Source organism: Tupaia chinensis, unplaced genomic scaffold, assembly GCF_000334495.1.
Source record: "Tupaia chinensis unplaced genomic scaffold, TupChi_1.0 Scaffold000532_1, whole genome shotgun sequence".
Lineage (NCBI taxonomy): Eukaryota > Metazoa > Chordata > Mammalia > Scandentia > Tupaiidae > Tupaia > Tupaia belangeri.
Window position 1 is genome coordinate 1230042 of NW_006160045.1, and position 23622 is coordinate 1253663.

The 23622-nt window shown below is 42.5% G+C and overlaps 1 protein-coding gene across 5 annotated transcripts in view; it reads right to left on the reverse strand.

Moving 5' to 3' along the window:
* The window catches only part of RNF152 (ring finger protein 152), a 134099-nt gene that overhangs the window by 8666 nt on the left and 101811 nt on the right, over positions 1–23622 (reverse strand). Inside the window, exon 1 of one of the 5 annotated variants that reach the window (XM_006157197.3) lies at positions 7156–7333. The exons of the other annotated variants lie outside the window; for them this stretch is intronic. The gene's annotated coding sequence lies outside the window, so the exon portion shown is untranslated. Of the gene's footprint in view, positions 1–7155; positions 7334–23622 lie in introns of those variants that run through there. 5 annotated transcript variants of the gene reach the window in all.

A 23622-nucleotide genomic window follows, 5' to 3' on the forward strand; every position in this document is an offset into this window, starting at 1 on the left:
CGTGGGGGGGGGGGGGGCAGGGGGAAGGTTGATTAAAAAAAAAAAAAAAAAGGTAAGAAGTAATCAAAAGAGCAACATATTTAAAAATACCTTAATTGTATTAACAGCACCTAATTAAATGATTGAAAGTAAAATACAGTAATGTAGCACTCAGAAAGTTCATAGTGGAATCAACTGCAGTCTTTCCACTAATTCAAGAACTACCCGCAAAGCCCCACGCTAAACATTGTGGGATATAAAGGTGAATCTTGCCCGTGAACGATTTAAAGGTAGGTAAGAATGAACAAGAGAATGTCTTCTTTCTTTCATTTGGGTCATTCAGATCTTCACTGAATATCTACTGTGTGTCAAGCAGTACGCTATTTATAATAAGTCTAAAAAATTCATGGGGGTGGGGTGCAGAAGGTGGTGTTGTGATTAATGCACTGGGCTCCCAGATGGCCGACAACAGTTCGAGTCACTATCTCTGTCTCTCTCTGGCAAGCTCATGCTCCCTAAGGCAAAAACCTTAAAATAAAATAAACACATAAGTAAATAAAAAGAACAGAAAGACCTGTTGGGAGGCTACTGTAATACTAGACCAGAGGTAATGAGTAGCTAAAGTAAATAGGATGAAGAGATTAAAAAGTGGTAAGAAGTCTCAGAGAAGTAGAGTTGGATCAAACAAGGGAGACACCCAAAGTAATGTCCTAAATGTCCTAGAAGAGGGTGGGATCACCAGGAGAAAGATTACAGAGAGAGTGACAATGAGTTCTGTGCAGGCCATAACCACTGAGGTGCTGGAAAGCTATTTAAGTTATCTGGGAAGATATTAAGAAGTCAAGAAATAAGCTAAAATTATGGGACCAATATTGCAGAGAACAATCAAGACTGGACATGAGATCAGGTAGCATCTGCAGAGAGAGGTGTCAGGCAGTGACAGATAAAGCACAGGAAAGAGACCCTCAGGGAACAGCTATATTACAGCCTAGCAGAGACAGACAAACCAACAAAAACCAGGAGCTGAAGTGGGAGAAGCCCCAGCCACACAACCCAGCATGCAGGCAAGGAGATGCAGGTGGGGCCAGGATATGGCACGTGATTGCTGAGAAAACACTCGCGTTGGCTGACTAGAGGGTGGCTAGTATTTTTGAGAGTGTTGTCAGCAGAGTCTCCAGGGTACGACAGGGTCTTGAGGATGCTGTGATGTGAGTATTCAAAGTCCCTGTGATGTAGTAGGAAGGACAGGGGTAGAATGGTGTCTTAGAGGAAGGAGAATTAAGGAACACTTCCTGGATTTTTCAAATAGAAGAACTTGAGCAAAGAGGAGCAGAAGAGGCCAGTTGAAGTGCTCAAAGCCAGAGGGTCAGCTCTGCTGTCAGAAACCCCATGTCAATGAATGAGGTCGAATTCTTCTAACTCTATACCCAATGTAATGAATTTGTCTTTTTTTTTTATATAAAAGACAAAACACAAGAGTTTATTGTTGAATCTCGTCCTTACGTATCCTTAGTGTTAAAGCCTGCTGACAGGGCCAGCAGGTACCCTGGTGGTTAAGGCACTGGACTCCCACATGGCCAACCACGGTTCGAATACTGGACCTGTGGCTTGCTTTCTCACTTTCTCTCTCTTTGGGTCTCTCTCTCTCTTGCTCTTGCTTTCCCTCTCTGGTGAGTGCACATGATGTACAGCAAATTAAAAAACAGTAATAATAAATTTAAAAATTCTTTTAAAAAATAATAAACTGCTGACAGAGGTCAGGCCACAATATTAGACTCTAGGGAGATGTGAATGTGTGTGTGGCGAGGGTACAGTTGGTGACTCAGAGTTATGGTGGCAGAAATAACAAAAATGAGAAGGGTTCCAAAAAATTACATATTCCTGCAATTTCTTAAACTTGGAACTTCCTTTAGATGTCGTAATGGCTGTATCACTGAACTCCCATGTAGTCAACTGCAGTTCGAGTCCTGGATCCAGCTGCTGGATGTGTGTGCATGTGTGCCCAAGATCCTGAGGGGAATGGATGAAAAGGGATGGTGGTGTGGCCATCCCCCCTGGAGGGGGGGTAACTTCTTGCTTTCTATCTCTGTCTGTCTCTGTCTCTCCAGTGAGCACACATGCCCCATAGCAAAAATCTATAAAAACAAACAAACAAAAACAAAACAGATAAAGAAAAAGAAAAGAAAGTGGCAGCCCAGACAGTCACCTGCAACATAAATATTACTGGGGGGATGGGGACACCCATTTAAAATAGGGGCTGCCAATCTATCAACCTTCCTTCCTTCCTTCCATATGATTTACCTTACATTCTATATAACAATGTGGGGAGCAGCTTAGAAGAGTGTTAAGAATAGAGGCTTTGACCTCAAAGAAGCTTGGGTTCAAATCCCAGCTTTGTCACTAACCAGCTGTAACACTGGAGTACACCATTTAACTTCTCTGAGAATGCCTCCTCACTGGCCACGCAGGGATGATGGAGTTGGAGCTGCAGGCCAAGTGAACTCTCAGAGCCCACGCGCCACACCGCGAAAGGCTCAGAGTAGTGTCAGTTCTCTCCCTCGCACTGAGCTCAGTGCCCGCCCGTGTGATCTGCCCAGAGGCACCTCCTGGTTATCAAAGAGCTGCCATTTGGAACAACTTGGAAGGAGGGAAGCAAATGTTCTTCTTGGCCCTGCACCAAGACCTGCTGCACCGTCATTTTTTAACAAAATCAACATGCGATTTTATTCATGAATTTATGTTCCAAGTAATGTTTGCTTAATTTGTGTTAAGCTCCCTTAAAATTAGATTATACTACTCAATTTCCAACTCTATCCAAGTGAATTCTAGCTTTATAATACAGCTAACAGAAAAAAAGCAGAATGGTAGACGCATTCCTATTTTTCATGCCCAAACACTCAAGCCATCGAGGCAGCGGCTTCCTTGATTTATACACTGATTTGTTCTATATTAAGCTAGCCTGTACTGCATTCCAGTATATTCTCTGGGGCATAATTGCTAATGATGATGATTAGTTAGGTAAAGAGAAGAAAATTTATAAGGCTATGGGCCAAAGTAAATGATGAATCATTCTTCCCCCTTTCATCATCAAGTCAAAAGATGAAAGTCAACTATAGAAGAAAGGGAATGGAAACAAGGCCCCCGAAGGTTAGAGAAAAAACATAAGTGTTTCATATATAAGTACAAGCTGGCGACTACTTTCGAAACCTGCGTTTGGCTTCACTTTCCTTTCAGGGAAAACAAGATGTGATACCCAAATAAAATACTCATTAAATTTTAAAAGAAAGAGTACTTTGGTAGAATGCATAAGAATAAGTATATACTGAAATATATTGGAACAATTTTTAAATGTCAGTACAATTTATTTTAAAGGAACCTTAGTAAAGATCAAAGAGAAAACAGACCATAGGAAGAGGAAAAGTAATTAAGGAAGGGTATACTCAAAAAACTACAGCTTATATGATAGAACTTGTTTTCAAACATAGCTTCATAAAACAATGCAAAGTTACATAAATGATGCCACTTGTACCATATACACATAAACCAAAGTGTGAGTATATATGTGTGTTACTGTTGTCCTGGGGCCAAGAATAGTTTATGCTTTGCAGGTACTTTACACTAGAGGTTGAGTGTTCCTTATTTGACACACTTAAGAGAAGTATTTCAGATTTTTTTTTTTCACAGATGTTGGAATAATTGCATATATATAAAATGAGTTATGTTGAGGTGGAACCCAAGTCTAAGCACAAAATTCACTTATGTTTCATCTACACATGACACACGTAGCCTGCAGACCACTTTATACCATATGTCTGTACTGCAGCCTTTTGCCTGGGACTTGGCACTGAGGTCAGATGTAGAATTTCCCACTTGTGGCAACATGTTTTAAAAGTCAAAAAGTAGGCCGGCAGGAGGCACGGTGGTTAAGGGCACTGGACTCCCATATGGCTGACCACTGTTGAGTCCTGCACCCAGCACTTTGCTTTCTCATTTTCCCTCTTTCTCTCTCTCACTCTTTTCCTCTCTGGTCAAATTAGAAGGAAGGAAGGAAGGAAAGAAGGGAGGGAGGGAGGGAGGGAGAGGGAGAGAGAAAGCAAGCTAAATAAAATAAGTCCTTTATTTTCACAAAAGAAAACTTCTTTTAAAAAGCTATATAATTGTATACATCTCTATGAAATAGTTAAGTATGGCAATGTGCTCCATGAATTTAGGGGGTGGTAAAATCCTAAAGGCCTCCAAGTCTGGATTTTTATAATCTCAGTCACTTTTAGAAGTCCAGGCATATGAGCCTAAGAATTAAAAAGTTGGTGAAATAATCCAGATAGTTTTACTCTGATACTCTTTTTATTAAAAAAAAAAAAGAGAGAGAGAGAGAGAGAGAGAGAGAGAGAGATTTTTGCTATAAGTTGCTTGCACTCGCCAGAGAGACAGAGAGAGAGAAAGGGAGAAATCATCCCCCGACAGGAATGGCCACATGGCAATCCCTTCTCCTCCATCCTCTTTACAGGATTTTTGGGTACACACGCACGTACACATACCCAGTGCAAGTTTCAAGCCACCAGGTCCAGGACTCGAACCACATTCGACTATGTGAGAGTCCAGTTCCATGATACTCTTTTTTTTTTTTTTTTTTAAAGAGAGACTTTTATTTTGCTATAGGGCATGAGGGCTTATCAGACAGACAGAAAGACAGAAAGGGAGAAATCAACCCCCATGGGGATGGCCATGCCACAATCCCTTCTCCATTCTTCTCTTAGGACCTTGGGCATGCACTCACAGATGCCCAGCATGAGTTTTAAGTCGCCGGGTCCGGGACTCAAGAACAGTCAAGTACATGGAAGTCCAGTGATGTAACCATTACATCATCGGCTGGTCCCATTCTACTGATACTCTTAAGAATGTTCCTAAATTCTGTGACAGTGGGATTAATTAGGAAGCCTCTCCATGTAACTATGACATGATCTGACAGCAATCACATCTGGTTGACCTCAAATTGTTCCATTTCATAGTCTACATGTGAATTTTGAAGTCAACAGTTATGTTGGAAAAAAACTCAAAGTCAACAAGACTTTCTCAATTTCAGAATCAATAGAGACTAGGTCCTATGCTGGCCTTTCTTTTTCCAATGAAATAGCATGTCTTTCTGACATAGACCATCAACTTAATTCTTCAACCAAATATAAATATTTGAAATGAGATTAAGCAACACAATTACAATTCCATTTCATCTGGTATTTCAGCTGGCCAGCACGCTTGCTGATATGGAATCTTGGGAAACTCTCTAATTAGTGGAAAGAATGGGAATGTCTGGTGACAGATGTGTCATCGACTTCCAGTCCTTTGGTGGCAGAGAGCAATCCTTTCAGGACAACTGCCACATACAAGTGTGGTCCACCCAGTGTAACTACAGTCACTGTCTTAATGAATCAGGGTAGTATCTGCAGGACTTTGACAAATCTCAGTTGAGATCTGCATCAGCCCAGGCACGAGTATTTGTGCCATTTCCTCCTACGAGCATCCTAGTTTGCTGTGTTTGACAAGAAAAGATCCAGAAAGTGAAAGCTGTCTTAAAGGTCTGGAGTGACCCAGTGAGATGGGATGGGGGAGGTTGACATGCTGGAGGCTGATGGCCTAGGAGAAGCAGGCAGTACACTGATGGAGACCATCGACAGTGGAACAGGAAAAAGCAACAGACCAGCCAGAATGCTCAGGTCATCCCAGGGACTCACCACACACCCAAAAGTCTGGCCCTGCCAACACTTCCCACCAGGAAAACCATAGGCCGGACACACCCAGCCACAGACTATATGCCGTCCCTGTCTGTCTGTGCCATGGGGCCAAGGACACACTGTACAAGGGTCACTGCTGCAGCTCATGCCAATTCTGTCACTGCAAAACACAACTAATCACGGCTGGCAGGTGGTGTGGTGGTTAAGGTGCTGGACTCCCACATGGTTGACTGTGGTTCGAGTTCCAGACCTGGCGGCTTGCTTTCTCACTTTCCTTTTCTCTCTCTCTGTTCCTCTCTGGTCAAATTAAAATAAATCAATAAATCAATAAAGTTCATTAAAATAAACAAACATACACACTCACACCACCTAAGCAAGCAGCCACAGTCACCAGAGATGTTACTAACTCAGCCACAAGTACATTTCATTTATGCCAAGTCAGCAAAAGACAAATGAATCTGACCCACTCGGAGAGTTTGGAAACAATATTTAAAATCAAAGTATATTGGAACCAAAATAAAGTCATATTTCAGAAGACAACGAGTGTGATAATCACCAATTTTTGTTTTCCAAATATCTACCAGATACTCATTACTATTAGGAATCAGGAGACAAAGATTTTACTCCTTATCATGCCCGCAAGTTACTTTTTGCCTCTCAATGAACCACTGTTTCCTCACCTGTAAAATTAGGAATAGTCCTTAGATGGTCCCCTCTAGTGCCTTGTAAGTAAAAGTATTGTGTGACTTAAGTCATACGCTGCTGGATTTCCAAAAGCAGACATTACTGCTGGGCTGCTTGCTCTGTGCCTCTTAAACCGGACAGATAACTTACAAATATTAGCTGTTAATAGCCTTGCAGGACTGCACGTAGATGAGAGGTCAAGTGGGTATCTAAACACTTTAAATGAGAGGCCACTTACATTAGAGAGTTCTCCTTTTATGCCTTTGGTTTAATGAATGCGCCCAGCTAGACCGAACACCCTGACCAACAGTCAGAACTCTGATTTTTGTTGCCCCAATCAAAAAGAAAACCTAGTTTATGTGTAATCAATATCCTTCCCAGATCAAGTAAACAACCCTATGGCCCAAACTTGCAAGCAGGGGGGAGGTAGCTGCAACTCTTCCTGGAGAAGATGCCGCACAATCTCCTGACTCACACAGGCCAGGGTGAACACTGACGTTCAGGGAACACCCTGCCTTATCTGCACCTGCTCTGATCACCCAGTGACAAAGTTGCTGACGGTCCTAACAGCAAGGAACAGCTGTAAAAGGAGAGGGGTGATAAAAGATGCTATCAGACACAAAGACAGACAGACTGACAAGCAAATGAAAAATGCTCAACTACCCTGACTGCTAGAACCCTGAGTACGGTTGAAACAACTGACAAGTCAGGCGCAAAGGTAAAACGAGAGAGGCAGAAAGCAAACAAAAATCCTACATCTTACCAATGGACGGACATCTATGAAGCAGAACGCGTAGCGGTGCGTAAACAGATACTTTCCAGGAATCAACTAGGATCCCACCACGTGCCAAATGGTATTCCGGGCACGGGGAGACCACAGTCAACAAGAGCCCCTGCCCATGAGGAACCTGGATGTACAAGAGAACGGAAGACGCACAGAAAGGGAACCAAAGGGAAGAGGAAAGGATAGACACTTTCAGAACACTGCAAGGACTCTTCCTCACCGGATCACGTATGCTCACAGTTGATCATTAACGGGGACCAGACAGAACAACTAAGCAAAGAGCAAGTACAACCTGTGAGAGCCAGAAAGGACACTGGAACTCAAGGAACCAGTAAGATGGCTCCCCGTTCTCTCTACTCCAGGGGCACTGGAGAGCAAGACGTCGGAGGGAAGGACCCTGATACGTCCTTTATTAGAAAAAGCATCACAGCTGGCCCTGCCAGCATCACATTAGGCAGCAAGGAGGGTCTGAGCCCATAAGCCTCCAGAGGTGTGAGAATTTAAGGTGGTGTCTCAAAGCAAATCCAACACAGTCCAAGGCCAGGCAAGCAGTGACTCACCGGAAGCTCAGGGCTTGAGGGCTAGGAGCTGGGCATCAGGAACCGCAGGTGCTCTAAGGAGCAACACCCTGGAGAGTAAAGGCCCCAAACTTCCATTGTCTAAATTTATATATATATTTTTAAATGAACCATACAAGCCAGGCCCATGGCATGGTAGTTAGGGGAACCAGATCCCAAATGACCAATCACATGGTTCAAATCATTGCCTGGTGGCTTGATAAACAATCCAGATGTGTGTGTGTGTGTGTGTGTGTGTGTGTGTGTGTGTGTGTGACATACACATGTCCACAATCCTGACAGTAAGGAGAACTGGAGAAGGGATTGTGGTGGGACCACACCCCATTGGACAGTGATTTCTCCATTTCTTTCTGAGTGCATGCTCACCCTGGTAATTATTAAAAAAAAAAAAATTAAATATATGTTCATTTCCCACTCCAATTTTTTTTGCTTGACTGCAAGTTCTAAAACTAATTGAAGCCTTCAATTTTTAAATATTTTCCCATTTTAAATATACATATATGTTTTTCTTTATTTGTGACTGAACATGCATACACACACATGTGCATGTGAGAGAGAGAGATGAGTACTCTCCACAGGGTCCGACCATGCCATAATCCCCCTCCTCCAGCCCTCCAGCCCATCAGCTCCTGGGCACTCATGCCTGTGCCCTCGTGTTTCAGGTTGACTGGGCTGGGGACGAGAATCAGTTACCACATGGAACCCAGCTTCTCTTGAGCAGTGCTTTGCTGTGGCCCCACAGAGCCAGCCCTTCCGCTGTACTGTATCTAGAGCAGAGACACAGCTCCTTTTTCTGTGAAGGGGCAAGTTGTTAAGTATTTTCAGCTTCTAGATTTGCAAAATCATTCAGTCAGTTTTGCAAATATGCAACTCTGCCAGAGTGTGAAAGTAGCCATGGTCGGTAAGTCAAGGAATGGACAAGGCTATGTTCAATGGGAACCCACTTAGAACTTCGCACCAACCCAGAGTTGGCACGAAGATTATCTCAAGCTAAAGACATCTGAGATTCAATAGATTCAAAAGAAATCTTATTGGAGTGTCTCTTATTTGATCAAAAATGAAAATTTCTGGGAAACGAGAACTACCATAAATTTTCTCTGCAGGTCAGGTTCATTTCTAGGAGAGACAGACCAAAAATAAACCTAATATAAATCCCCTCTTCAGGGCTGTTTCATGACTATTTAGAAGATGGAACCAGAGCTAGCCCCATAGTTCAGCAGTGAAGCACTGTGCATTGCAAACTGGATCCCATATGGCCAATCACAATTCAAATCCTGATCCCTGTAGCTTGAAAAACACACTGAGTGCATTTGTTTGCAAGGTCAAAATCCTGACAGGATGGAGAAATGGAGGGGAAAAGATTGTGGCATGACCATGCCCCAGTGCAAAGGCTTTCTCTAGCTCTCTCTCCCAGATAAGTGAACATGCCCCCTGGCAATTGAAAACAATTAATAAAAGACAAAGACCATTCACACAACACATAAACACACATTATCATAACATTCTTAACCCCAATTTGTTCTCCTAAAAACCTATTTGTCTTTCCTGAAGACCCTATTTGTTCTTCCCATAGAAGCCTTTTATACCTCCTTCCTTTCCCCTTCTGAATTAGGTATATAAGCCCCAAATTCTAACCAACTGTATGTGCTGCATGTATAAACATTTTCTCCTGTTAATCTTGTTTTGGTCAGTTTAAATATAGCAGGTCCCAGACATGGAACTTAAGACAGTAGAGAATACCCACAGTTCCAATAAAACTGTACTTATTAAAATAGGCTATGGTATTTTGACCCCAACTCTACATCACTTCCCAGTAATCATCCCTTACATCCTTAAAATTCAGTGGGTTACTCTGGAGGCACCTATCCCCAAATCAGCATGTTGGCCCTCCAACAGTTACCTTACCCAAGTTTTCTGTCAAGCTACAAGGACCCAGTGCAAGTGGTAAAATACACTCTGTGAGGCTGACCCCGATAGGAAGGTTCCGGTTCATCTCCAGAGACCTCCCTAAGTACACCGGGCCTGCGTAGGCCTGCGTGTGCCTGCGTGTGCCCGTGATACAGGCTTAAACTGGGGGTGGGTTGTGGCATCAAGACTCTGGTGGGGATGGTGTATCACTTTAGCTTATGGAAAAAATAAGTAAACTTTAAGAAGACAGCACAAATATTTTTATATTTATTTTGCAGTTAAGGTTTATAGGCACAAACATTTCATTAAAGACACAATTTTTTTAAATGACTATTTCCAGACGACAAGGAAGAAAACTGAGCAAAGACCATTAACAATGACCACCCATTAGCTTTTCTCACCCACAGCAAGTTCTAAGACCATTCCTAAGAACACACAGGTGAGGTACCAAACTTCCTTCATACTTGGAAGTCTGAATCTATTACCTCAACAAAATGGGCAATGATGCTAGACGTCAAGACAACAACTCCAGATTAAAGGTAGCTCCTGACGTGATGGAACTTCACAAAGACATGATGGTAAACCCCTCTTGACAACGTGAGCTTCAGACACAATTCCTGCATTCATCTGCAGAGTTATGGGCCAAGAGGGGGCTGAAATATTTAGATTGGGCCAGGTTCATCTTAGCTCTAAACAGCCGTATTGTATCATGGTTCACCTTTCCCATCAGGGAGGGACATTAGATAAATTCCCTAAACGCACTGAGCTTTGTTCAAAGCACTAAAGATCTCATGTGATTTATGATGACCAGAGCGCCATTAACTTGAGGTGCCCTAAGGCTGGAAGGAGATGCAGGGAGAAAGCAAACAACCAACCACAAAAAAAAAAAAAAAAAACCACCTAATTGTTTAGACTCATTTACTTTCACACATTAACAATATATGTACATATTTCTTTAAGTGGTTTTAAATTACCCAGAGAATATTCTACATTAAACATTTCAAAAGAATAGTAAATAAAAAACTGGGTGGATTTTACAGATATCTCTTTAAATAAATCTATTCGAAAGCCATTCATAAGATTTTTCTTTCAGCCAGAGCGTTTATTGCTGCAATCTCCCTACCTACCCTCAATATTGATGATTCATTGCACAAGTTAAGCCTCAAACTGAAGTTGCAAAGAATTCGTAAAGGCAGCGGCACTAAAATTAAGAGCCATGGGGAGTCAGCTGTCACTCTGCTCATTATTTCTGCTTTTTCTTACTTCCAGCTGCAGTAACTCAATGAGGGTTGATTTTTCCATTTAGGCAAGGTAAGAGGGAAAGAAAAAAGTACAAACCCCAAAAGTAGATATTGAACAGTGGAACAACCAAATGCCATACTTCATCAATCCATCTTTTCTAACCTAACATTTAGTATATGCAAGAGATGCCTCCACTTACTCTCAATCTGGAAGCCAAGTTCGTCAATAATAAAATGTACACATTTTATGTGTTAGTTCAATGAGTTTTGACAAGTATACTCATTTCTGTAACCACTATGCCAACCAAAATATCTCTAGCACCCTAAAAGATCCCTTGGTGCCCCATTTAGTTCATACATATTTCCTACTCTCACTCTACACACCACCACCACCACCACCCCCCCACACACACACACACACTGTTGTACTTTCTATGCTGAATCTGTGTATCTAAGACCCAATCCATAGGTATTAGTTTAGGGAAAAATATTCAGAGATTACTTTCAGGTAATTTAGAAGGTATGTTCTAGGTTTAGGAGATCTAGATTTTTTTAAATGGAGCCATCCCCTCGTAAGGCTGGTGAAAAATACACCAAACTAAACACAGAGGTAACTACAGTACAGTGTAATCTGGGCTTTTTGCAGAAGTACCAGGTAGAACTGGAAGAAAAACTTACATCTGTTTGGGAAAGCCAGGAAAATTTTAAGAAAAGGTGCTGTATTAGTCCACCATTGTATCAACAGAAATATCCAAGACTGGAAAATTCATTAAAATAGAGGTTTATTTGACTCACAATTCTCTTGGGTCATCAGAAAAGTCATGATATATTTTTCTATGCATAAATCTGCCATGACTTTTCCAACGACCCAATAGTAACTACAAAGTCTGAAGGCATCATAAAGCAGAGCAGACCAGAACATATTCTATATCTACATGACTTCCCTCTCTTTATAAACCCACCAGAATATAATCATGGAAGCCCTACCCTAAATACCCAGCCACTAATCTTCTCCTAAAGCCTCCCACCAAAGTTTTCACCCTCTGAATCCTATTACAGTCAAATCTCAGCACATAAATTTGGGGGGATACCCAAGTTATCACAGGTACCATGTTACTTTCTGGAAGAGGACTGGTCATGTGCAAAGACACTGGTGAGGACATAAAGTATGGGTTAGGAGCCTGTGCCCTCCAGTAAGTGTCTCGAATATCTCTGTAACAGGATGTTAATAATAATACTCTCTTCATCAGGTTGTCAAGGTCAACATGCGTGAACACATATCAAGCATGTGGAACTATATCTGGCACATGGTTTGCACTTCCTGGTAACATCTACTAGGTGAGGTGGGAAAGAGAAGGCCAGGGCAGAACTAGCAGGACAGGTCTGCCAAGTACAGGTGGGAGGTGAGGCGTTGAGCAGTTGTAACAAATCACCTCATGAAGCAAACCCTTAGAAAAGCAGACACTGAAGTATGTGAGTAGGGGGTTTTAAGGTCTGACCTCAGTGTCACTGCTCGAAAGCAAGACTGGAGGGCAAGGCTGGACCCCCAAGGCCAAAATGCCACTTCCTCCTTCACAGGCTCAAGTCCCAGTCCCTGAAGGCTGGGACAGGCATGATCACGGGGGCAGGAGTAGAGAGCAAAACAAGGACTAAAGAAGCATTAAGAGGGGGAGGAAGAGACAAGGAGGTGAGGGGGAGCATGCAGTCACAGCAGGGCCCTCTCCTCTCTATCCATCCATCAGTAAGTGGTGCTGGGACAGGCAGAAGCCTCCAGGAGAGTGGTCTTAACAGAAGTCCTGACATTGTGCAAGGAGGTGGGAATCCAAGGAATGAAAGAGCAGAGGCCCTCCCTTTTCTCCAAGCAGCTTGGACTTTGTCCTATAGACAACATGGCTTAGACCTCAGAGGGGAGAAAGAGAATGGTTAGAACTGCATTATTATGATGACTGTGTATTACTATCAATGCCATTTTAACCTCATCGAAGTGTACAATTCAGTGGCATTAAATAACAATAATATGTAACCACCACTGCTATTTCCTGAACTTTTTCATCATCCCAAAGAGCTCCCCACTGCCCACTGCCCAGTGCCTGGTAAACACACTTTCACTTCCTAGCTCCCTGAAGTTGCCTATTCTAGGTCTCACATGAGTGGAATCATATAGCATGTATCTTTTTTCGCTGTCTTAATATTTTCCTGCCTATGTCACTGAGCATGTTTTCAAGGCCCACTCATGTGTTGTACATCAGAATTTCCTTCCTTTTTATGGTGGATATTCAACTGAGCATCATGTTTTAAGCTCCCCTGGCAGCACAGTGGGGCACGAATTGTCAGGGATTCAACTGAATGAAAGAGATGAGCAAGGCGGGGGGGCTGTGGAGGTATGGGGATAGAGAGGGGAGAACAGGCTTGGGGACTGGTCAGAAGTAGAGAGAGAAAAGAGAGTGAGGGAAGAAAACAGGGAAGATCCCTGGCTTTCTGGTCGAGGCAACAGGGGGGAGGTAGCAGTCTGCAGGGGCACAGCTCCAAGGAAATGCAGTAAGCAAGGTATCTGAAGGTCACAGCCATGGCCGATACTCTCTGAATCTTGACATTTGTAACTACCAAAGTCCTGACTTCTAATGTGAAGTTTAGACATCTACTGGGAAATTAACATTACAACATAATCTTATTTATATGAATTTATACTTCATGAAGCCTACTATTGAACAACAAAAATTGGATATTTTCATTAATAAGCCTTCCAGAAAAAAAAAAATAGAGAGAGAAGGAAGAAACGCTGAATCACAGACATTCCAGTTTGCAGAGATGAAACCTCAACAGCACTCCCCGTCTTCTTGTCTCTGAAGAGCTTCTGTGCATGCATGTCAGAGGCTGTGTCGCCAGGATGGAAACGGTCGTGAGGCCCTCAGACTGCTGACGGGGGCTGTCACGTCCACAGCCAGTCCTGTCCTGTAAATTCTTCCTCTCTGAATACTGGACTGTGATTTGAATTCAACCCAGGAAAACGCTAGGATGCATCTTTCCCTTGGTGGCTCATTTAGTCAAAGCATTTTTTAAATAAACACACTTTCACAGATAAATGAAGCTTGCCAGGCACAATGAATGGCACATAATGGCAACTCATCTATTAGATAACACCCAGAAGAGCATGCATGCCTGCCTCTCACTCTCTTACTGTCTCAGTAGTAAGCATATCCAGCTTTTCTATACAGAAGTGCGAGGCTGTGGATTCTTCAAATATTTCCATCCAATAGCCCACATAATGTATCGAGACCGTAAAAATAAACAGTTAATGGGATGGCACCATAGCCTACTGAATAAAGGAGTAAGATTCCACATGGCGGACTACAGTTCCAGTCCCAGCCACAGAGGCTTGAAAAACATGCTGGCCATGTGGGCATGCATGCCCCAAATCCCAAGAGGATGAAGAAACAGAAGGGTCACGGCACCCCCCGTGGAGGGGCTGCCTTCTACCTCACCCTCCCTCCCTCCCTCCCTCTCTCTCTCTCTGTCTCTCTGGCAAGCATACTCCTGGAAAGAAAAAAAAAAGTAAAATAAACAATGATTCACTTTGTCCAAAACTTCATATGTAAATAACTTTTACTTAAAAAAAAAGTTGTCCTGTTAAATGGTAAAGCTTAAGGTCTCCTCAAATAAAAACCATTTTTTTAACTTATGTTACTGTTTTAGAATATAAAGTCTAAATATAGTATGTACATGTGAGTATACATCAGGTCACTGGGAAAGTTATGACATGTTTTTCCATGTTTTTCTATGCAAAAATGTGTCATGACTTTCCCAACAAGCCAGTATGTTTCATGATTTATAAGTACATGTAGCCATATAGACCACATAAAATCCAATTTGTTTTCTTGAAAACAGAGACAAAATTCCTAAGCCTTAACAATGGTTTTGTTATAGAATCTTTGCAATTATCCTTCATACCATCAAATGTATCCAATTTTAGGGGAGGAAAAATATTCAGGTCAGAAGCTGAGACTACTGAGAGTCAATTAAATATCTGAATTAATCAAGAATGATCGACACTTATAATTACTTCTACCAAAGCACAAGGATGTTTTTTGGTTGAGATGAATTCATTCTAAAGCATCTTGATTCACAAAAGTGGGAAAGTATTATTGTTTGCCATATGTGAATCTTCACCCCCTTCCCTTTTTTAAAAAGCGTTTGTGGTTGGGTGCCTGTGCCCACTGGAGAGAGACAGTGAGAGGAAAAGTGAGAAATCACCCCCTGGGGGGATAGACATGCCACAATTCCTTCTCCATTCTCTCCCTGGCATTTTGGGCACACACGCATACGCACCTGGTGTAACTTTCAAGCTGCCAGGTCCAGGACTGGAACAGGGGCCGGCCATGTGGGAGTCCAGCACCTTAACCACACAACCCTGAATACACACACACACACACACACACACACAACCTAAAACAAACCAAAACATAAAAATATCTATTTTTGCATTACAGAATATTTGTCCTAAACTGGTAGTTTTTTGTTTTGTTTTGTTTTGTTTTGTTTTGTTTTGTTTTAATTGCCAGAGAGTGTGTGTGTTCTCCAGAGAGAGAAAGAGAGAAGCAAGCGATCCCAGTGGGCCACAGTCATGCTGCAATCCTTTCTTCTTCATTTCTTCATCTTCTTAAGGTCTTGTACATACATGCATTCACACCTGAGTTTTTCAAGCCACCAACTGAGATTCTAACCATGTAAATCCCATCACCCATGTGGAATCTGGATCCCTTAACCACTTGGCTATGGGGCCAGCCCTAAGCCAGTACTTTTACTTAAAGTAACAAATAAGTCTTATCTGGTGAAAACTGCTATTCCAACTCAGGGAAAAATATTTCCCACATAGTTATGATGCCCTATTGAATTAAGCTTGCTGAATCAACTAATAGCTTTGAGTTTCGGCTTTCACTTCTTCTGTGAAAAAAAAAAAAAATCTGAGTAACTTACCTTTTCAGAATAGTCACAAAATTTATCTAAAAACAGTATTTTTTTTAATTACTCAAATTTTACCTAGGATTTTTTTTTAAGGCAGTTACATGGCAGGGGTGCAGCTGGGTCAACACAGCAATGGTCCAGGGTTTTTGCTGGGACCCCACAGAGCATGCCAGTCATGCACATGTGTGCTCATGAACCCTGGCCAGCTGGGACTGGGGTGGATCATGGCATGAGGACCCGTTGGAAACGCCACCCCCACAAGAACCAAATTAATAAACATTTAAAAAAGACTTAATGAGCATGCATTTCTAAATGAAAAATAATTAAAATAGAGTTTAGGCCAGAAAATAAAACTGATAGGGTTTTGGAAGCCACATTGTATTTAGAGCCCTCGCTTGACTTATGTCAGCTCTAGAATCACTTCCTCAGGAAAACCATGCTTGTGTGTATTAGGTCTGCCAGATACAAAGAATGTGTTTTCAATCACCAAACAGTATCACCAATAGAGGTTATAAAACATTTTGCCCCTGGGTACATCTTTATCCTTACTCCATAAAGAGACCCTGCTAGGCTTTTGTCACTCCCTTGTCACTTTATGAGTACCAATAACAACATGGTCAATCTCTATCTGCTTAATTCAAGGGACTCATGCAAGCAGAAAGAGTAAGGCACACAGTCAGTCACTGGGATTGGAGGGCAAAGGCAGCCCTTTCCCACCGATTCCAACTTCTACCAACTCAGACTTTACCAACAGAGAATACTACTCCCTTGTGCTATGCATATCCTGACACTTCACAGACGCACAGTAATAACAGGAATAAAACAACAAATGGGATTTAAATGAAAATAGGTTTTTCACAAACCATTAGTGTTTGTAGGTCACAAGAATCCGTTTATTGAGACAGCCAGTCTATTTCAGAAAATAATTCTCTAATGCTCTCAAGCTATTGAGTAACTTAAAATAAAACGAGGTCAAATTTAACCTACATTAGGAGGAAGAAGGAGAGAGAATATCCTCAAAGATATTCAGATCGAAAGGGATTCCCAGGGCTCACTGCAAGGACTGCAAATCCAATTCCAGCATCCACCAAGAACTCCTGTCCTTCACATGATCATTTTCATTGTCACAATGCCTGTGTTCCCATCTAACGGAATATCAGTGAGACCACAGAACCACAGGCTCACAAGTATACCTTTATTCTTTTTATTTTTTATTTTTTTGGAGAAGTTTTCGCTATAGGGCACGTGCGCTCGCCAGACAGACAGAGAGAGACATAGAGACAGAAAGAGAGAAATCACCCCCCAGAGGGGATGGTCACACCGCAATCCCTCCTCCTCCATTCTCTTCTCGGGATCTTGGGCACGCACGTACACTCGCCCAGCGTGAGTTTTAAGCCACCAGGTCCGGGACACGAACTGCAGTCGACTACGTGGAAGTCCAGCGACATAGCCATTACACTAACTGCTTGTTCCCAAGCATGCCTTTCTGAGGAAGTGATTCCAAGGCGAACATCGTGTGAGGGCTGACTGTTAGCTTTGTCTGTTTGTTTTTCTTTAGCTGATGGGAAACATTGCAAGAGCCCTCAGGGTCAAAGGGACTATATGCATTTTCTAAATGTCATCTATCCCTGAAGCTTGATTATAATAAGCAGATAAAGAGATGAAAACATTGTGACAACCATTTGAGGAGATTTTTCTGTCCACAAATCTAGAATGGGGCACTCCATCACCCCAGGTGACCTCTCAATTACGGGTGCTTTGATAATCTGATTGCCAATTGTGTGTGTGTGTGTGTGTGTGTGTGTGTGTGTGTGTGGTTTTTTAAATCAGCTTTTTCTATGAGGTAAAATATCAAAATGGGAACACCAGTCTCTATAATTATGCATATAATTAGCAGAAGGCTAATGCAAAACTGCTCTACTGTACAAGTCAGCAAGTTATCATCTAGTCAATCAACCAGTCAATGATTTACTGAGCACCTACTGCACAGACACTGAGCCGAAGGATATGGCCACTGGTAATTGTCCAGTCTTATTTTTGTCATGCCTCCTCTTGAACCCCACACTCTAGGAACTCTGAATCACTCGCACTTACCTAAAATCAACATGCCTCTCATCTCAGCCTTTCATTCTCTCAGTCTGGAATGCCATCCTTTCTTCTTTTGGCCTGGAAAACTTTAGCCCAAATTTTCATCACCTCCTTCAAGAAGCCCCCCCTTGCACTTCCAGTTGCTGCAGATGCCACTTCTGTGTCCGCCTAGATCCTTTTCTGTAATGATCATATTGTTCACTGAACTCAACTTGACAGCAGAACCACATTCCAATCACTTCTAAACACAGGTCTCTACACACCCTCGGTGCGATACAGTCTTCAACAGGAAAAACTGCAAAGCAACCTTGAACTTAGTTGGTTTCTTGGCACTGGAACTGCTGCTGGCATAGTGGTAACTCTGAGACCATTCTGAACATACTGCATGCTCAAACAAATAAGCATTATATTAATGCTGTCAGAAAATAAGCTTTCTCACTGTAGGAGAAGAGATAAACATATTGGAATAAGAAAAAGTGAGAAGGATCAGAGTTGTGTTGAATTTAAGTTGGAATGATCTGATTATACGTGTGATATAAAATTACATATTTTAAGCTTTGTCAATTGAAAGACCTAGAAGCAATTGAGAGCCCAAGACCAATAAGCACAATTAGTTCCTGGATCTTGGTTTCTAAATACCACTTCTCAGTAAAGAAGAAACTAAAATCCTTGGAGAAAAAGCTCATTCCAGGTCTAAGGAGAGGAAAACACAAAGTGGGCCTGTAACATCCTATTGTGCCATCAGGTAAGAACACAGGATGTGTCAAAGGTCACAGGAAGCAGCCTAAGGGGCCTTAACAGCACACTGGCCAAACCTGGCAACATTTGAACATGGAATAGAATATTGGTGCCCCTCCCCCATTCGTATGATGACACCTTGACCCAGTGTGATGGCATTCACAGATAACTGAGTGTTGTTTTTGTTAGTTGTTGTTGTTAAAGGATTATTTATTTAATTTTATTTATAATAATAATAATTATCATTATTATAAACCAGACAGAGACAGAGTAAGAAAGGGAATGTGAGAAAGGAAGCCGCGAGGTCCGGGACTTGAACTGCAGTCAGTCATGAGAAAATCCAGCATCCTTAACCAGCACAATACCTGCCAGCCCTGACAATTGGGTTTTAATGAGTCATAAGGGAAGACCCCACACGATGGGATTAGCGCCCCTATAAAACGAGGAGAAAATCAGAGCCTCCTCTCTCTTCTGCAAGTGAGGATACAAGAAAGAGACCTTCTGCAAACCAGGAAGAAGGTCCTCCCCAGAACCTGATCATGCCAACACCTTGATCTCAGACTCCCCAGCTTACAGCACTGTGAGAAATAAATGCTTGATTAAGCCACTCAGTCTAAGTATTTTGTTATGGTAGCCCAAGTTGGCTAAAATGGATGATAATCTTCCAGATGTCTCATAAGAACTAAATTAAAAGAAAAAAAAAAACACAAAGAAAGACAAAAGAAAAGGGGGAATGGATGGTAGTTTTTTGGTAATTGTTCGATGCTAGCTTAAACATGAAAAACTTTTGACTAAATTTTAAAAACACCACGTTGCCATTTCCAGTGTAGTGCCCGATTTGGCACAAGTTGCCGATGGATGCTAATATCATTAGGTGAAAGGTTGTTAAAAGACAGCACACTTACTGATCTCAAAGCATCAGCTCATAGATAGCTTATTAAACAATAAAGAGATCTAACCACTTCCTATCTGTTCTCTCATCCTCTTAGTCGTGGGTGAGGTGGTTAAGGCGACAATATCCCACACGGCTGACCACACAATTCAAGTCTCAGACCCAGAGGCTTGTGAAACATGCCAGGCACATGTGCATGCATGCCCAAAATCCCAAAGGGAGGGAAAAATGGAGAAGGGATTGTGGTGTGACCATGCCCCATAGGAAGTACTTTCACACTCCCTTCCTCTTTACAAAGGAGGGATCTGGCAGATACCACTTTAACCAAAGATCAAATTTAGCACCCCCAATAATGGCAGAATAACATCATGCTTCCTGAAGTGACACAGTGGGAAGAACACAGCATCCCTGATGCATTATCGTGCCAAAATGCTCACTTTGCATCTAATCATGAGAGAAAACTGCCAATGTCATAGAAAGGAAAACAAGAGCAAGGAGAATGTTCTAGATCATAAGAGACTAAGGAGATCAGAAAACCAAGTATAATGTCTGAATTACAATGAGATCCAGGATTGAGACAGGGACAAAAGCCCATAGCAATAAAAGACATTTGTGAATATGAACTGTATAGTAGATGACATTCTTGAATTAATGATGAATTTCTTGGGTGTTATAATGGTGCTGTGATTATGAAGGAGAATGACCTCATTCTCAGGAGACACACGCTGGAAATATTCTGCAGTGAAGTGTTATGATGTCTGTAAATGTGGCAAAATGTTAAGATGGGTGACTGTATTACTCGCTCCCCTTTTTTTATAGATTTGAAGTTTTTCGAGAGAAGAAGTTAAAAATAGATTTACTACAGACTCATCTGCCTCCCCACATAATGAAATACTTCCTACAGATCTTCATTCCACCTGCTCAGTTATTCCTTTTACTTCTAGATTCTAGGTGGCAGAAAGCCTCAATACAGGGTTAGCAAGCCTCTCAAAAGCTGCCACTCACCTTCTAAACAGCTTGTGTGAAGATCCATATAAGTACAGCTCCCTGCCTGTGCTTTCTCTTTTGCAAAGGCCGAGTCTAGAAGAGTCTTGGCTCACAACATAGACATGCACTCTTCCCTGCAGTGTGGCTCACAAGACCCTTCAGGATCCAGCTTCAACCAGACCTAGCCCCCCAGGCCCCACTGCAGCACCTACCCCCAGGCCCCAGTACACGCCCCCAACCCTGGTTCCTTGCCTTCACGCCTCTTTTTGAAGAAACTCACAGTGTTCTCCAAGCTTCAGGTCTTGTCTTTACAAAACTGGAGGTTCCTTCCTCTCCAGTTTCTTGGTCCTTTATCAGCCCCTATTGAAGCAATCCCCATGCTCGCTCATGGTTACTGTTCATTCACAATCCCTACAATAATTCGACTTTACTTCCTCTAGACCAGGCAGCAGAGGTCCTGGATCTTTGCAAAGCACAGCATCTAAACCCAGGCCAGGCATTCACATGTCAATGAATTAATCTAAGGTGAAACATAAACCATTTCCATACCAGACTCCTCTTCTGGCTTTTCATTTGCTTTGGCATGTTCAAGAGACCAGAGCACAATCACAAAAGACCCCAAAGATGAACTTTCTAACCAAAGATGGAGGAGTAAGACTTAAAGCCTCCTATTTTGGACCTGTACTTTGAGCTAGCCAGATTTTCATTAGTGTTAGAAATGAATATCAGAAAACCAAGATTAAATGAAATGAACCTTGATGGGAGCTTAAACCAACCTAAAATCCTTCTGAAATCCCTGGTACCTCCCCTTCAACTTGGCCCCTGTGCCTCTATAGATGGTCACAGACTCACCCCTGGGAGTGGATGAGAAATGACAGAAGTGCTGCCGTTTAGCAGGAAGGCACCAGAAGGGCCGACAAAGGGCAGCACACACAGATCAATGCCCACGTGCTGCCCCAAGTCTCCTCAAGGCTCCGCTCCACCTCCACAGTCAGCTCCACCAGTCTTAACCCAGCTTCCCTGCTTCCCACTCACTCCTTCTCTGAAGGTTGAGGCTCTGTTATGCTAAACTAACCACTTCCCATCTGTTCTTTCATCCTCTTAGGCCAACCTAGAACCTACTTCTCCATGCAGTGAGGCAGATAGTATGGTGGTTAAAGCAACTGTAAACCACATGGCTGACCACACAGTTCAAGTCTCAGACCCAGCGGCTTGAGAAACATGCTAGGTGCACATGAGTGTGTGCCCAAAATCCCAAAGGGAGAGAGAAATGGAGAAGGGGTTGTGGCCTGACCACCCCCCCACCCCTGGCCATGGGAGGTGCTTTCTCACTCCTTCCCTTCCACCAGTCTCTCTCTGGTGGGCGCATGTGCCTTCTGGCAAAAAATAAAAACATTAATTTTTAATAATAATCAAAATTTAGAAACTGCCAATTGCCCCTCACATTTCTGCAATGCAAGCTGAACTTTTCCATCATCTTCCACATCTGCAATATGAATACTCATCAGATCATGCTTAGTTGCAAACAAACAGCTCCCCCAACACCAGCTCTGAAACCATTTGTAGTAAGCTGTAGGCGTGGAATCCCAACAGCCCCGTGTGCTCAAAATATTTCCTACATGGGACTGGTAGGTGGTGTGGTGGTCAAAGTGCTAAACTCCCAACAAGGTCGACCACAGTTGAGTCCCAGACAGAGGGGCTTGAAACTCACACCAGGTGCATATGCGTGTGTGCCCAAAATACAAAGAGGAAAGTGGAGAAGAAGGGATTATGGTGTGGCCATCCATGCTGGGGGGGTGATTTCTCATTTTATGTCTCTCTCTTTCGGGCAAGTACACATGCCCTATAGCAAAAAATCTCTCAAAAAACCCCAGTATTGCCTACATAACTGTATACAATCATGAAAATCAGGAAACTAACCTTGATTCACTAGCCTAGACTCCACATGTCACCAAATTTCCTTTTCCTAGAGCAAAGGGACAAACACCAAGATCACATATTACACTTGTCAGGTTCCTTTAGTCTTCCCCAATCTGAAGGAGGTCCTTAGTCCTTCCCTGAGAGTTTTAAAGACTACCAGAACTTATTTCATACTCTACCGTATGTCTGATGTTTTCTCATACGTAGGTTCAGATTATACTTTGGTTTTTCAGTTTGTTTGTTTGTGTTGTGGGAGTGTGAGGGAGACATTACAGAAATGATGCTGAAACTTCCCCACTCAAGCCGAGCCGGTGGCTATGTCATCTAACTTTGATCCTCCGTGCGCCTCTCACTTCTCCTCTTTCTTATTATTATTGGGTTGTTGGAAATCATGGCACATGTTTCTATGCAATTCAATATTATTATTTTTTCCTTTACTAACAACAAAGTGTGTGCATGAACGCATATGTGAAAGAGAAATCACCTTTCGCAGGGTCTGGTCCCACCGCAGTCGCCCTCCTCCAGCCTGCTGGATCTTACACACACACATGCCCGGTGTGTTCTAAGCTAACCAGAGAAGGATCCAAACTGCAGTCACCATGTGAGATTCAGGGTCTTTGGGCAGTACATCACCGCCATGCCACAGAGCCCACCCTCCCCTCCCTTTTTATTTAATAAGCATTTTATGGAATAATGTCCCATGCTATGTAAATACCCTATTTCTCAACAAGCTTTCACCCACTAATTTTAGCATTCCTTACATTTTCCTACCTGAATTAATTATAACTATGATGATTGCCAAGAGCATTTTCAAATCCTATCCTTTCTTCTATATTTATTAGTTGGCACTCTATTGAAGGCAGAACGCTTTCATTTATTGATGACTTATTTATAGTGGTACAGACTCAGGGGTTCCCTATTTCTCAGCAACTTGTAATCTATCACTGCTGTACTGTGATGGTGAAACCGTCCTAGGTTTGGCCGCTGCAAGCGTCTTCCAGCTGGTGCCTGTGCCTTCTGTCCAGTCCCCATCATTCCTCAAGCCCTTCCCTACGTTGTGGCCCCAAAAGATACTTCAGTCTTCTCTCATCTTCTCTTGCCCCCAACCCAGAACTAGCCATTTCTCCAAGAA